The sequence below is a fragment of the Piliocolobus tephrosceles genome, chromosome 3 (genome assembly GCF_002776525.5).
Source record: "Piliocolobus tephrosceles isolate RC106 chromosome 3, ASM277652v3, whole genome shotgun sequence".
NCBI classification, from domain to species: domain Eukaryota; kingdom Metazoa; phylum Chordata; class Mammalia; order Primates; family Cercopithecidae; genus Piliocolobus; species Piliocolobus tephrosceles.
This window is the reverse complement of record NC_045436.1, coordinates 8,310,640-8,327,293: the sequence shown is the minus strand read 5'-3', so window position 1 is coordinate 8,327,293 and position 16,654 is coordinate 8,310,640.

The window sequence follows — 16,654 nt, the reverse complement described above, 5'->3', positions numbered from 1 at the left end:
CCCAGCACCATTTATTAAATAGGGAATCCTTTCCCCATTTCTTGTTTTTGTCAGGTTTGTCAAAGATCAGATGGTTGAATGGCAATCATTAAAAAATCAGGAAACAACAGGTGTTGGAGAGGATGTGGAGAAATAGGAACACTTTTACACTGTTGGTGGGATTGTAAACTAGTTCAACCATTATGGAAAACAGTATGGCAATTCCTCAAGGATCTAGAACTAGATGTACCATATGACCCAGCCATCCCACTACTGGGTATATACCCAAAGGATTATAAATTATGCTACTACAAAGACACATGCACACGTATGTTTATTGCGGCACTATTCACAATAGCAAGACTTGGAATCAACCCAAATGTCCATCAGTGACAGACTGGATTAAGAAAATGTGGCACATATACACCATGGAATACTATGCAGCCATAAAAAGGATGAGTTTGCGTCCTTTGTAGGGACATGGATGCAGCTGGAAACCATCATTCTTAGCAAACTATCACAAGAAGAGAAAACCAAACACCGCATGTTCTCACTCATAGGTGGGAACTGAACAATGAGCTCACTTGGACTCGGGAAGGGGAACATCACACAATGGGGCCTATCATGGGGAGGGGGGAGGGGGGAGGGATTGCACTGGGGTGTTATACCTGATATAAATGATGAATTGATGGGTGCTGACGAGTTGATGGGTGCAGCACACCAACATGGCACATGTATACATATGTAACAAACCTGCATGTTATGCACATGTACCCTAGAACTTAAAGTATAATAAAAATAAAAAATAAAAAAAAATAAAGAGTCAGTTATCCTTTAAAGAGATTAATTTTTAAAGTTTATTTTCTGTTTATGACATAACACATCTATGGTTCTGTATCTATGTCCATCTAAATCTCTGACTTTTATGATTTTTTTTTTTGCTTGATATGCATCCTTTAATATTTTTTGTAATGCTGATGATGAATTCTCTTAGATTGCTTATCTGAAGAGAAAACGCTTCACTGTATCAGACTATTGGAAAAAAATATTTTCACTAGAGATATAGAATTCTAGGTTGGCTTGCTTTTTGTTTATCTTTTTTTCTGGGATAGAAAGATCTTGATTCTTTGTCATCTGGCTTTCATAGCTGCTGTCACAAAGTCTATTTTAATTCTTATCTTTCTTCTGCTACACCTGTGTGTTTTTTTTCTCTGCTTTTAAAGCTTTTCTCTTTATCATTGTTATTTAGCAATTTGATTATTTTGTACGTTGGTGTGGTTTTATTTGTTTATTGTATTTAAAATTAATTGGGTTAATTTGATGTGAGGGATTATGGTTTCAAATCTGGAAAATATTTTAGCCATAATTTCTTCAAATTTTTTCTATTCTTCCCCTACTTACTGGAACTCTATTACACCTATGTTAAATAGCTTGCTCTACATGTCACTGGTGCTTTGCTGATTTTTCCTCAGTCTTTTCTTTCTGCACTTCATTTTGGATTATTTCTATTGCTACAATTTCAACGTCAGTGATTTTTTTCTATTGCAATGTATTATCTGCTATTAATCTTATCCATTTTGTTTTTCATTTCAGATACTGTGTTTCTCATCTTTAGAAGTTCTGTTGGGTTTCTTTTCTCTACAGTTCATATGTATCCTCTTCATATTTGTGTTTTCTTCAGCATCCTTGAGTATCTGGACTATATTTATAATAGCTGCTTTAATGTTCTATCCAGATAATTCCATCTTCTCTCGTGTCTAAATCTGTTGATTCAATGGCTTGATGATTCTCCTGGATATGAGTCATATTTTCCTGCTTCTTGGTTTGCCCAGTAATTTTGAATCGAATGTCAGACATAATGAATTTTACATTTTTGGATTCTGGACTCTGTTGTACATATTCCTTTCCAACAAAAGTAATGGGCCTTGTCCTGGGTACAGTTCAGTTACTTGGAATGGATTTGACCGATTTGCTTTTATGCTGTGATAAGGAAGGTCCAAAGCAACTTGATCCAGGGCTAATTTAACCTCAATATTAAAATGATATCCCATTTGAGAAATGCACAAAATTCTTTATGTGTCATGATGTCTTTCCTTTTAGATGGCGAGAACAGAAGCTCTTAGGAACCCTGCACAATAGCTGGGAATTTCCAGTAGTAGTACCTTGGGTAGTTTCCTCTTATTCATGGATAAATTAAAGACTCCAGGGGATGGAACCCATTTGCCAACCTCCAAAGTCCTTTCCATTTCCCTGCCCTGCAGGTCAGACTGCCTTGGACTCCCTGAACTCAGTTCTCTGTCTCCTATGCCAGCAAGATGGTTTGGCTCTTCTGGGGTTTCACTTCCTGTGCTGTGGCTTTAAAACTGCCCCCAAGCAACAGCTTGGGACAATCTTAGGACTCATCTCTTTATTTATTTCTCTCAAGGATCAGAATCCTATGCTTGCCGTCATCCAATGTCTGAAAACTTCAAATATTTTGTCTGGTTTTCAAATTTTTTAAAGGCAGCATGGTATACTTGGCCCATGTTATTAAATTGTTCTTAGAAGTAGAATTTTTTTGGTTTGTTTCTTTGGGTTTTCTTCCTTTTGAAACATAATTCAGGTGTCATTCCCACTGGGAGACTCCCACTGACCACCTTTTTCCAGCTGAGTCAAGTTCCCACTCTGTTCATTTCCATTTGTAGGGATTCCGTCCATTACGACACTGATTTTACACGGCATGCTGAGCGTTGGTTTACTTTTCTGCATCACTATATAATGTGCTCCTTAAGGGTAGGAACTGGCACATCTGTATCTTATTCATCCCTGCGGTCTCAGTACTAGTGCATCACCTGTACTGGATTGAACATATCAAATGTACCACTCCACAACAAACAAACAGCTTGAGTTATTCTGTCTTGTCTACATAGTAAGCACACATATCTCATCTTGGTATTCAAGACCATTGGTAATGTGACTTAATTCATTATCATAGTCTGACCTCTCTCTCCAAGAGCCTTATGGTCCAGCAAAGCTTAGGCCCACCATTTATATAAAACAGCATAGCTCTCCCGCCCCTGGTCCTTTTTTATGCAATTTCTTCCACCTGGAATTTCCTTTTCCACCAATCCTATCTATCAAAATTATTTTCTTTAACATCCATGTCAAATACCACCTCATCCCTGATGCTTACGCTGGTTGACCAGCATTTGTAATGCCCTTGCAATTTATTTACCCTGGTCATGTGTCCTATTTTATCTTGCCTGTTGTATACATTCTCTCTATTTTATCATAGTCTATGCATTTCCCATTCTGTGAATATTTCCTATTCCATCATATCATTCCATGGCTGCATTAGGCTTACTTACAGCCCTACTCAATTCACCTATCTTCACTCAACTGAATTTTTCTCTCTTTAAGGTAAAAACTATGTGTTTATTTTATTTAGTAGCTATGTTTAAAGTAGTAGGCATTCAATAAGGTTTGTTTAATAAAACATGGATACCAATTTTAAAAGATTTTTGGTTGTCATTGTTAGTAGCAAATTTGTTAATGTACTAGCTTTATTGAGATACGGTTCATAAACCATAACATTTACCTTTTTTGAAGTGGACAATTAGCGGTGTTTAGCATTTCCATAGGGCTGTGCAACCATCATCCCTATCTAATTTTCAAACATTTGTATCACCCTCCCATAAAAACCCTGTAGTCATTAGCAGTCACTTTTCATTTTCCCCTCCCCTAGTCTGGCAGCTGAGTCTACTTTCAATGCCTGTTGATTCGCCTACTCTGTGTAGTTTATATAAATAAAATCATTCAAGACATGGTCTTCTTTGACTGGCCTTTTGACTTAGCATAATGACTGCAAGGTCCATCTGTAGTGTAGTATGTAGCAGTCCTTTTTACTCCCTTTATTGGCAAACAATACTCCACTGAATGAATATACCACATTTTGTTTATCCATTTATAATTTGATGGACAGTTGAGTTGTTTCTAGTTTTGGACTATTCTGAATAATGCTACTATGAACATTTGCGTGCAAATTTTTGTGTGGACACGTGTTTCCATATCTCTTAGATATGTGTCCAGAAGCAGAATTACTGACTCCCATGGCAAATCATTGCTTACCATTTTGAAAATATGCCAAACTCTTTACCAAAGTGACTGTGTTATTTTACAATCCACCAGCAATATACAGGGGTTCCAATGTCTTCATATCCTCACTAACAATTGTCATTGTCTGTCATTTTTATTTTAGCCATTCTGGTGGGTATGTAGTGGTGTCTCATTGTTTTCATTTGCCTCTACCTAATGACAACTGGTGTTAAACATCTTTTCAGGTGGTTCTTGATCATGTATGTATCTTCTTTCGAGAAACATCCATTTAAACTCTTGACGCAATTTTTAATGAGGCTAATTGTATTTTTATTTTTGGGTTGCAAGAGTTCTCATAATATGCTAGGTGCAAGTTCCCTTATCATATATATGATTTGTTCGTATTTCCTTTCATTCTGTGGGTTTTCTTTTCATTTTCTTATTTTCTTAGAAGCATAGATTTTTTTCAATTTTAAAAATAGTCCAACTAGCCAGATGCAGTGGTTCATGCCTGTAATCCCAGGACTTTGGGAGGCCAAGGCTGGTGAATCATGCAAGGTCAGGAGTTTGAGACCCGTCTGGCCAATATGGTGAAGCCACATCTCTACAAACAATACAAAAATTACCTGGCATGGTGGCTCATGCCTGTAATCTCAGCTCCTTGGGAGGCTGAGGCAAGAGAATCACTTGAACCCAGGAGGCAGAGGTTGCAGTGAGCCGAGATCATGCCATTACACTCTCTAGCCTGGGTGACAAGAGAGAAACCACATCTCAAAAAAAAAAAAAAAAAAAAAAAAAAGAAAAGTCCAATTTATCTATTTTTTGTCACTGATGATTTTGGTGTCATATCTAAAAAACTGTCATCTAACCCGAGGTGAAGCATATTATCTCTTACGTTTTCTTTTAAGAGTTTTATAGTTTTAACCTTTAAATTTGTGACTATAATTCACTTTGAGCCAATTTTCTTATGATGTGAAGGAGTTCAACCTCATTCTTTAGAGATATGACTTTTGAAAGAAAAAAATTGTACCCATCCTTTTTTAAAACTTAGTTTCCATAATCATGTTCTTTAGTTGGGTAAACATGTAGATGTGTTCAGAGAATAAGACAACTGTAAAAAAAAACTTGGTAGAAATACAGATTTATTTTTTCATTAACATATATTTTTATTTTTTCTCTTGCATAGAATAGACTAACACATTCTTCAGACAGTGATCAACCAAACATTTTATGCCTAGGATTGCTCAGAAACAAAGAGTGCTTTCACTGAGAAATTACCTTTATGTTGATTATTCTTGAACTTCTCTCCTTGAAAGATAGTCAGAAAAGGTGACATCAGATAAAGTCAAATGCAAATAACTATATAATTTTAGAATTATGAAAATATGCAAAAATATTTGCATAAATGTTATATTTCTTTCTTAGCAGAATTCTAGAGCCCGGAAAACTTATGTTTTAAAAAGTTAGATTTTTGTAGGCATATATGGCCAAAACCACAATTACTTTTGCACCAACCTAGTATTTTAAAAGGTCAGTAGGACCGACATTCCCAAGGCCTCTGAATAGCACTGAAACCCACCTTCCTCCTTCACTTTAGTAGCACTTACAGTGAGTGCCAGACGGGGGAAAGTTCACGTGAGGAAGTTGCTAGATGCACATATCACATCACACCATGTCACAGAGTGAAGGACTGTGACACAGTGGTTTTAGGTCCCGCTGTGAGACTGTGCCACTTGTTCTTCCATGGGAAATAACCTTTTCCCTTCTAAAATGACTTATTTAAAACTCTTCAGTTGACTCCACACTTTACCTTCAGATTGTGCATCAGAAGCCGCATACGTGCCATAGCTAACTGTAAGTAATCGCTTGGAATTCTTGACATCCACCTAAACGTGGAGTGATAATGCCTATGTGGAAGAAGCCTGAGTCTCCTCCTAATGTAATTTAATTTAATTTAATTTAATTTAATTTAATTTAATTTTTGAGATGGAGTTTCTCTCTTGTCTCCCAGGCTGGAGTGCAGTGGTGTGATCTCGGCTCACTGCAACCTCCGCCTCCCTGGTTCAAGCGATTCTCCTGCCTCAGCCTCCCAAGTAGCTGGGATTACAGGTGTGCAATGCCATACCCAGTTAATTTTTGTATTTTTAGTAGAGATGGGGTTTCACCATGTTGATTGGACTGGTCTCGATCTCCTGACTTTGTGATCCACCCACCTCGGCCTTTCAAAGCGCTGGGATTACAGGCATGAGCCACCACGCCCAGTCTGGAATTTAAGGGTGATGTTGTCCTGAGGAAACTGTATGCCACAGTGTGATTGCATCATGCTGTGTGAGCCACCTACATTTTACAGTAATTGGTTATATGTATGCAATTTATTCCTGTAGGATCCATTATTATAATATAAGAAACTCCCTGGAAGATAGAAAGAAGAACACATCCCAGTCAGATTGTAGTAACTATTTGGACTATTTAAAATCACTCATCGGCCGGGCGCGGTGGCTCAAGCCTGTAATCCCAGCACTTTGGGAGGCCGAGACGGGCGGATCACGAGGTCAGGAGATCGAGACCATCCTGGCTAACACAGTGAAACCCCATATCTACTAAAAATACAAAAAACTAACCGGGCGAGATGGCGGGCGCCTGTAGTCCCAGCTACTCTGGAGGCTGAGGCAGGAGAATGGCGTAAACCCGGGAGGCGGAGCTTGCAGTGAGCTGAGATCCGGCCACTGTACTCCAGCCTGGGCCACAGAGCAAGACTCCGTCTCAAAAATAAATAAATAAATAAATAAATAAATAAATAAATAAATAAATAAATAAAATCACTCATCTAGCTCCATCTTAGAAAAACAAGCCCTCTACAGTTTATGCATGTCATTTGACTTTCTGATTTCATACTTGAGACAGAACATGTTACTACACTTTTTAATGTTGATGTTTAGGAAAACAATTGATTAAAATGTGAAATATTGCCCCTAAGCATGTATAGATTGAAGTAAAATATTCCCCTCAAATTTACATCTGAATTATTTTTCTTGTAAAAATGCTTAACATTAACACAGTACTTCTGTTTTACCTAAAACAGTGGGTCCTCCTTGCTACCTCTCTCAAAAATTTTTATTGGTGCTATTTTTTAGGAAAATATCATAGACTACATTTATTTGAAATAACTTTCCATATGTTTAGAATCTTCCTCAAATCTATTTCAGGTAAAAACTCAGAACTTACTCTATTACATGTGAAAACTGAGAACTGGGTAATATTTTACTAGTGTGTGTATATGTGTGTGTATATATGTGTGTGTGTGTGTGTGTGTGTGTGTATATATATATATATATATATATATATATATATATATATATATGTATGTATTTTTTTGGAGGGGGCCAGAGTCTCGCTCTGTTCCCCAGGCTGGAGTGCAATGGCATGATCTTGGCTTCCTGCAACCTCTACCTCCCATGTTTAAGCAATTTTCCTTGTCTCAGCCTCCTGGGTGGTAGCTGGGATTACAGGTGCCCACCACTGCGCCTAATTTTCATGTTTTAGTAGAGACAGGGTTTCATCATGTTGCCCAGGCTGGTCTTGAACTCCTGACCTCAGATGATCCACCTACCTCGGCTTCCCAAAGTGCTGGGATTACAGGTGTGAGCCACCACACCCGGCCTACTAGTATATGTTTAAATCACCATGTTATCCAAGGGATTAGATCACAAGCATATGATGACAGATGTCTAGTTATTACAATTTACTGTTCCATTTCAATAAATGAAAAAATTTAGTGTGGTACAAAAAATAATTAGATAGAGTAAAAAATATTCAAGTTGCAAAGTATCTTTCTAGAAAAAATGATTCAAGTGTAGATGGAGGAGAAATAAGAAAAATGAGCATAAGGTGACACTTACCAGAAAATTGTAACTCTGGTGCGTGATTCAAAAGGAACAGAGCAGAACACAAAGAAAGAAGCAGTTGAGGACTCATTAGCATTGATATATATTTAAAAGATGTGTGTGATGTGAGTGCTTTTTAGTGTTAAAAAATCTTAAGTTAGTGATTTTTATGACTATAAAAGTTGTCACTCAAAAACACAGATATTTTCATTACTGCCATCTGGATTGACCCTACTTATGTATGTTAAAGATTTTCCAGAATAAAAAATTTTAGACCTTACAAGCAAAAACACTACTTGGGTTAGTTTCAAGTTGTATCACCATAGTACTACGTAAAACTAAAAATAAGAAAAAAGGCCTGGTGCAGTGGCTCACACCTATAATCCCAGCACTCTGGGAGGCCAAGGTAGGTGGGTCATTGGAGCCAAGAAGTTCAAGACCAGTCTGTGCATCACGAGGAGATCCCATCTGTACTCTCTCTATATATATACATATGTATAGACCTATATATATATATATATATAGAGAGAGAGAGAGAGAGAGAGATATGCATACATAGACATATACATGCATACACACACACACACACACACATATATATATATATATATATATATACATACAAAAAATTAATCAGGTGTGATGGTGCATTCCTGTGGCTCCAGCTACTCAGGAGTCTGAGCCTAGGAGGCACAGGTTGTAGTGAGCCATGATTGCACCACTGCACTCCAGCCTGGGCAACAGAGTGAGATCCTCTCTCAAAAAATTAAAATTAAAATTAAAAATAAATAAGCAAAAAGCAAAAGATGCACTAGTCCCTTAGCTAGCCCACTGGTTTTATTCCCTTCCTCTATTGTCTTTTTTACATCTTGTATCCCGTTATTGTAAGTGTGCTTCCGGTTTCTGCATTTTATTTTACACAATCAAGGACAAAGGTAGAGTGATTTCTGTTTCTGCGTGTATCATCCTCTGATAGGAATTCCAGTCAATTGAAGTCACAACTGAGCGTGCATGTTTGACCACCATCTGTATAGTGTGCTCTGAAATGTCTCCATTTTCAGTTCGCTAGCTTCCTTTAACGGCTACATTTGTATAGTATGACACATTAGTGCTGGAATTTTTCTCCAGCTAGCATGCCCAGGATCTATACCAGACAAATGAAGTCTTAGATCTGTTTCTCACTCCATATTGCTGCCAACTCCCTGATGCAGATGCCGATCTTTTTTGTGATTCCAATCTAAATTTCAGCTTTTTATAAGTGTTTTATTTTTGCTAGCATTTTGCCTTTGCACTCACTGATTTAACGTGCTTTTCACATGGAATCCTCAGCTTTCCTCACAAATACAGTTTCTGGAAAAGTCGTTACATTTTACTAACCTCTTTTGATTCCAATGGACCCATTTTTCTCTCCTATGTAAATTTACCTTTTGCTTCCTTTTGGTATATCAGTTTATAAATGTAAGATATCAACTTAGATGTCAGATTTTTTTTCGGTATCTACATAATCTCTTTCTTTGTAAAATTAATGATTGAACTGCAGGTGTTAGACTCAGAGAGCTAAAAATTATTTTTTGATCGAATGGCTTTATTGTGGTTGTCAATTGTCACGGACATATTTTCCATTGGGTTGCTCTGGTTGTGTCATAAACTTTGACTTGGTGTGAGCAATGCTGTGCTTCCTGGCTTAAGAGTACAATATAATCTTGGTAATATTTAAACTGAAATAAACTGCATTACAGTTTTACAATCAGAGTCACTAAATTCTCTTTTCTTTCGTATACATACGAAAGAAAAAAGATATACACACACACACACACACACATCTCCCTCCATATATATAATATGAATTGTGATCACTGCTACTTTTATAAATTATTGTGGCAATTAGGAAACAATGTTTTTACTTCGGCTCATATGTAATATTCCTACTTGGACAGAAATGAAGTTTGTTTATAAATAATCTGTTTTAAAAACATTTACTCATTAAAATGTTATTTTAGAGAACACTTGCATATTTTTTCTAAGAAACTGGGCCCAGGAACAGTTTTGAATGGCATTACAGTTAAGGATAGTAAGCCATAGTTCATGGCCAGAAGAGCAAGCTGTTGGAGAAGTTGTAAGCCATTTCGAAATGTCTGTAGCCTTGCATAAATATTACGAAATACCAATTCCAGAAAACTGTTGTGAATAATTAAGTAAAAAGCTAATTTTTCTGGTTATTTTCCTGTTATGCTAAAATAACAGTATTTTGCAGATTTCCCTTTAGCAATGTTATTCTTATTCAAAATGAACAAGTGAATAAAATCATATTAAATTGTTACACCTGAGACTTGCTATCTTTATACTTAAACCTTTAAAACATCACTTAATTATAACCCAGAGTCATTTTATGTACAGATACAAGAAAACAGTAAACCCTGCATGACTTTTTTTATTATTAAGTCTGATTATTATGTACAGCACAAGATGTCACTCCAGTCGATATGATTCATCTCAGATCATAGCATATGCGGTAATGAAATGTTTTCCTTCCCAACACGTGACTGTGTCTTCTCTCTGCCAATTCACAGTGCAAGATTAACTAATTGAGAAAAATGAAAGATAGCTTCTGTAAAAAAACATTATTCAAAAGGCACTATTCTATTTACTGATTTTTTTTTTAAATCTCCTTGTTTTATTTTTATTTTTATTTTTTTTATTATACTTTAAGTTCTAGGGTACATTTGCATAACATGCAGGTTTGTTACATATGTATATCTGTGCCATGTTGGTGTGCTGCACCCATCAACTCGTCAGCACCCATCAATTCATCATTTATATCAGGTATAACTCCCCAATGCAATCCCTCCCCCCTCCCCCCTCCCCATGATAGGCCCCAGTGTGTGATGATGTTTTAAATAAGTTATTGTAAGATTAAATCAGGAATTTTCAACTCTACAATAAATTAGCCTTTATAGAGACAAAATAGTATAAATATGTTTGGTCATTATCAGTTTACTGGGTCTTTGTGGAGAATAAATTTGGAGTAAAATGTACATTTAAGCTTCTTTTGAGAGCCCTCTGTTTAACTCTTCCAGTTTTTATACACAAAACGTATATATAATTGGAGTTTGTTTTACACTATGTGCTTGATGATAAGTTGTTTCTCTTGTAAAGTACTATTTTTCTGTCACTGTGGTATAAAAGGCTTGTCATTGAAACGAACTCTGTAAGGTTGCTCAGTGTTATAGTTAACAAAATTCCAAAAACACGTATTCCTTCTCACTCCAAGAGTAGCATAGCCTTACATGAGTCCGTGCTGATGGGAACCTACTGAAGCATGTCTTCCTCAGGATTTCCATTTTAAGGTTAAATTTATTTCCTCTGTCAAAGATCTTGGATTTAAACTTCTTCAACCTTTCTCTCTTTAGAAATATGTGAAAATTAATCAACCCTTTAGTAATATGATTTGCTGAAAGTATTTGCTATTCCCATTTTTTGTTCTTCTTTAATTCCTATGATAAGTGCCTTGGAAAGTCAAATTCCAACAGCAGCATATCTACAAAGCATGCCCACCATGAGGCAACACTACAGGCTATAAGGTGAAAAAAAGTTTTATCAAATACCAGTAATTTAACCTCCTTGACATGAAATAACTAATTTATTTGTCCCAGTTACCATCTCACGTTTTGACATAATTTTTTTTCATTTATTGCATAATTTGCTTAAGTTCATGTTTTTGTTTTTTCTTAAGAAAATAGTCATATCTTTAGAAAGGCCCCCTTCAGCACTGACTACTGAGAACTTAAACAGAACCAATGCATATTGATTTTTCTCATGCCCACTCCTTGACTGGAATGATAAATTATCTTATTAGCTTCCATGTTGTTAATTTTAAGAGAACTTCAAGTATTGCATATTTAATGGTTAATAAAATTTATTTCAAGGAAAAAGAGGGAAAAAGTAGAGTCTAGAATTTAGATTTACCAATTTCATTTCCAGTACATGGCTTCAACCATTAGAGGATACAAACATGGATAGATAGAAGGATAATTCAATTCAAATTTCACATTCCACATCCACTTTGTTAGAGATTATCACATTTCTAGTTACTGTTTTAAATTATTTTATTTAAAGCATTATTTTGCAGCCATATATAAGAAGACTCAGGCACTGAAGCCATGTTCTTTTCCCTTGAACTACTGAATTGGTAGTTGTATGGGCGGTTGTGCTGGGTATTTAAATGTAGTCATGGTGTGAGGTTAAGACAAACAGAAAGAAACAAACCAATACAACTTTGAACTTGGTTTATAAAAACCTGGGATCAAGTCTTGGATGCTCCTTTTGGTTTAACTTCCTTAATCTCACCCAGTTTCAGGCATTTATAGGAAGAGGTACCCCACTGGATACCTGTAGGTATCCTAATATTGGCTATATAAGGTTACAGGAGAGAAAAATAATATGTTTTCCCCACCTATTGCAAGGTTCATGGCTGACATTCCTATAAGAAAAGACATATTAACAAGAAAAGAGCATAACAAATATATTTAACCAAAGTTTTATGTAACATGTGAATCCTCAGAAAGGTAAGACCCAAAGACCCAGAAACAGTTGTGTATTTTTATGGACGGTCATACAGAAGTACTATTGGAGGACACAAGGGTATGATCTAATGGTAATAAACTGGGGGCAACTTAGCAAAGCTTATTAGTTCAGGTGCTTCTTGATGCCCTTATGTATCATTTTTCCCTCCAGGTGTAGGGCAGGACACTTGTCACATGAGGGTCTTCCTGGGAGAAAGGAGAGAGGAGGTCAAAGAGTGACCTACCTGCTTCCACTATTTTCTCAATTTCCAAGGTGCCATATTTTAGGGTGTCATGTCATGAACCCCAACAAGGCCTACAGCCACCTGCCCAGATCTGTCCAAAAATATGACATGTGTGAGTGTATTTACTTATTTTTCATTGATTTATGAGAGGAAGTAGGAGGCTGTTTGACAGTGCTTGAGAGAGAGGACAGTGGAGATGAAAACACAGGGGAGGTAGTAGGGCAATGATATTAGGGCAGAAGGTGGAAGGATCCTTATAACAAGACATTCAAATGACTGGGAAACTTGGGGACCTGGGGCAAATTATAATACTCCATGGGACAAAGGTATTCCCCTTACTTCAATATAGAGCAGCAGGGAGAGAGCAGAAATGGCAGAACCCTCAAAAGGCCCCCTGCCATAATGCCTGAAGCCAGGCTCCTCTTTGGACAAAGAGGCCAGATAAGGGGATGATTCCTGAGCACAGGGGAGGTGACTTCTGGAAGCTGGGCAAGGACAGGAAATCCTCCAGACTTGGGAGTAGGAGTGGAAGCATGTTCTTGTTCTTTGAGTTATTTGGAGTAGGACCGTTGGGTCTTTGTTTCATTGTGTTTTGGGTAATAACACAGCATAAAGGCTAAGAGTTCTGATTGAAATGGAGATGGGAACCTCTCAATCCCCCACCTCATATTCCGCACCTACAACCTTGACCACTGAAGGCCCACCCTGCAGCCAGCCTGCCGAGTTGAACCTGGGCTCTTAATCCCTCCTAATTATGTCCATCCTAGGAAGTTACAGAACAACCGAAATAATTACATCTGTTATGAGTAGAATTCTTGTAAGAATAAATGGAATTAATACATTTTAGAAGAGTGCTTGTGCAAACTCCGGTCATAATAGTAGAGAGAGTTTTGGATTTGACCGATCTAGACATAGTATTTTTTAATCCTGCTTGTCATTGAGGCACCTCCATCGACACAAAATGAAAGAGGAAGGTGCCACAAATTGAATAAAGATTTTAATATTTCATTAAACATTTTCATTTATTTCATTAAAATTTGCATTAAACAATATTTTAATGAAATAATGTTAAAAATCAAAATGAATGTAAAAATAATCTATGATGAACAAAATATCAAAATTTTAAACAAAGACAAGACTCTAACAGCTTCCTTATTGAGATGTTTTTCACAGACACACATCTCGCTGAGGTAACTGTTAAATAAGAAAAGCCATCCCAGGGCTGAGTGAGGTGGCTCATGCCTGTAATCCAGCACTTCGGGAGGCCAAGGTGGGAGGATCTCTTGAGCCCAGGAGTTTGAGACCAGCCTGGACAGCATAGGGAGACCCATCTCTACAAAATAAAATTTAAAAAATTAGCTGGGCATAGCGACACACACCTGTGATCCCAGCTACTCAGGAGGCTGAGGTCAGAGAATCAGTTGACCCCAGGAGGTTGTGGCTGCAGTGAGCTAATGATTGCCCCCTGCACTCCAGCCTGGGTGACAGAGTGAGACTCTGTTTCAAAAAAAAAAAAAAAAAAGAAAACAACCAAAAAAATAAAACCAAAAAAAAAAATCCTTCTTGAACAGATTTCGGGTCTTCTTGTAAAGACTGACTAAAGGGATAAGACATGACTATGGGTTGCCCTTTTTCAATATATATCTCTAACCATCTAGCCACTGACACAATTTTAATTATATGATTATGTGTATGTACACATACGTGTATGTGTATGTACATAGGTATGTATGTGTATGTACATACCTATGTATGTGTACCCACATATATATAAATATATATGTGTGTGTGTGTGTATATATATATACTGTAAATAAAAATTACCATAGAATATTGTGATGGGCTCCATTTTTAAAATACAAATACATTTTGCCAGTTAATACTGATAAACTGTAAAAGACTAGAACTATCACAAGAATAGAAAACCAAACACCACATATTCTCACTCATAAGTGGGAGTTGAACAGTGAGAACACATGGACACAGGGAGGGGAATATCACACACACCAGGGCCTGTTGGGGGGTGGGGCTAGGGGAGGGATAGCATTAGGACAAATACCTAATATAGGTGATGGGTTGATGGGTGCAGCAAACCACCATGGCACATGTATGCCTATGTAACAAAATTGCACATTCTGCACGTGTACCCCCAGAACTTAAAGTACAATAAAAAAATTCTTTTTAAGACTAGAAAGTCATTCTAAAAAATAAAATCAATTTACACACATAGTTTTAGTCATCCATTCAATGAATATATGTTGAATGGGAAATTTTGGCTAGACTCCAGATACGTAAAGAAAGTTTCCATAGCTCTGTCCAGTGATTTTCAATTTTTCCTTCTTATGTGGAAACCTAACATGGCAAACAGACAAAGAAGATAAATTCTGAGTTGTTCTGATCGAAATGGAGATGGGAACCTCTCAATCCCCCACCTCATATTCCGCACCTACAACCTTGACCACTGAAGAGACTGGACCCCAAGGGTTTGAAAAAACTGATTTAAATAACTGTGCAATAAATATCTTAATATGAATAACAGCATAGTCCCCAAAAGACAGAAAGAAGATACACCTGCAGGAGATCTATTTTACAAGAGAATATAGTGATTTTGAATGTAATTTTTCAATGCACTAAAGCCTAATCTACTCTCTTGTTTCGCATTGAAACAGGCCTCTGCTTGTCTCTGAATAATCTCTAATATCTGTCAATGACAGCCTCTATTTCCCGTGCTAGAGCATTTGGAAATTTTGTTTGGTGTCTTTATTTATTTGGGCCCCTGTAGACCACTGGGACCTGACACAACAAAGTCAGGCAAATAAATCCACTGTCTCCGTATTCATCTGGTGCTCTTTCAGATGAAAATACCACGAAGAAAGAAACAGAGGTCTGGGTTTTTTATTGAGCAATTGCTGTTGCGTAATTGACAGAAAGCGTAAAAATCAAGAATTCTTAAACCTGTCCTTTTGCTCTCTGGGGACAGTAGAGATGTCTATAGGATATTTTTGCCTCTGTGGAGTATTTGAGATGTGAGACACATTAACAATGAGAAGGGTTTTAGGTCAGAATCACTCTGCATCATAGATGCCATTATCTGCTGATTTAGCTGGGCTGAAAACTGCTGAAAAATAATCCTTTTTGTGCCCTTGTCAGTGGCTTCAGCCTAGAGTTATAGAAAATCAGCTCTACCTGAGTCAGATAATCATTACAAAATGAATTTTGTTCCTGACTCAATGGAAGTAATTGGGGAGAAATATTTGATAGGTATGACGAAGATTATCTTAAGTTAAAGCTTTCTAGTACTTAAAAAGTACTAAGTGCTGCTCATAATTGAGCCAGTATAGGCATCCGCAAATTATCCTTCAAACTGAATGGAGGTGATCACTTAAAACATTTCTACCCCCCAAAGCTTGATGTTCTCCTTTTCCTTGGCTCTGGCGAGGGGCACTGGGTTCACCCAGCCGAGGTCTCCCCTTGCAGAGCGCAGAGCTGATTACCCAGCAGGCGATGAGGCTCCAGCGGGGAAGTCAGAATGGTGCTGACTGTTCCCTGGGGAGGGACATCCTGTAAAAACACCAAGGTTGAGAACTGTCATATTCACAGCAGTAGGTGCATTTTCCTCAGAAATTAATGGAGCAAGCTGGGCAAAAATGTTTAAGCTACATCTTCCCTAGAGTAAGATGCAAATTCAAAGCTCTTTTGAAGCCCTGGAATGAAAGTTAAAGATAAGACTTTTTAGGGTTTTTTTTTTTTTTTTTTTTTTTTGACATTGATAATATAGGCAACCCTAGCACCAGGAATATTAAATTGAAATGCTAGATAAGTGGGAGAGGTGTTATTCAGGCTGGCTCCGAATGCAGCAACAACTCGTTCTTGAGCCTGTTTACCCATGCGGCTTTTAATATATGATTAC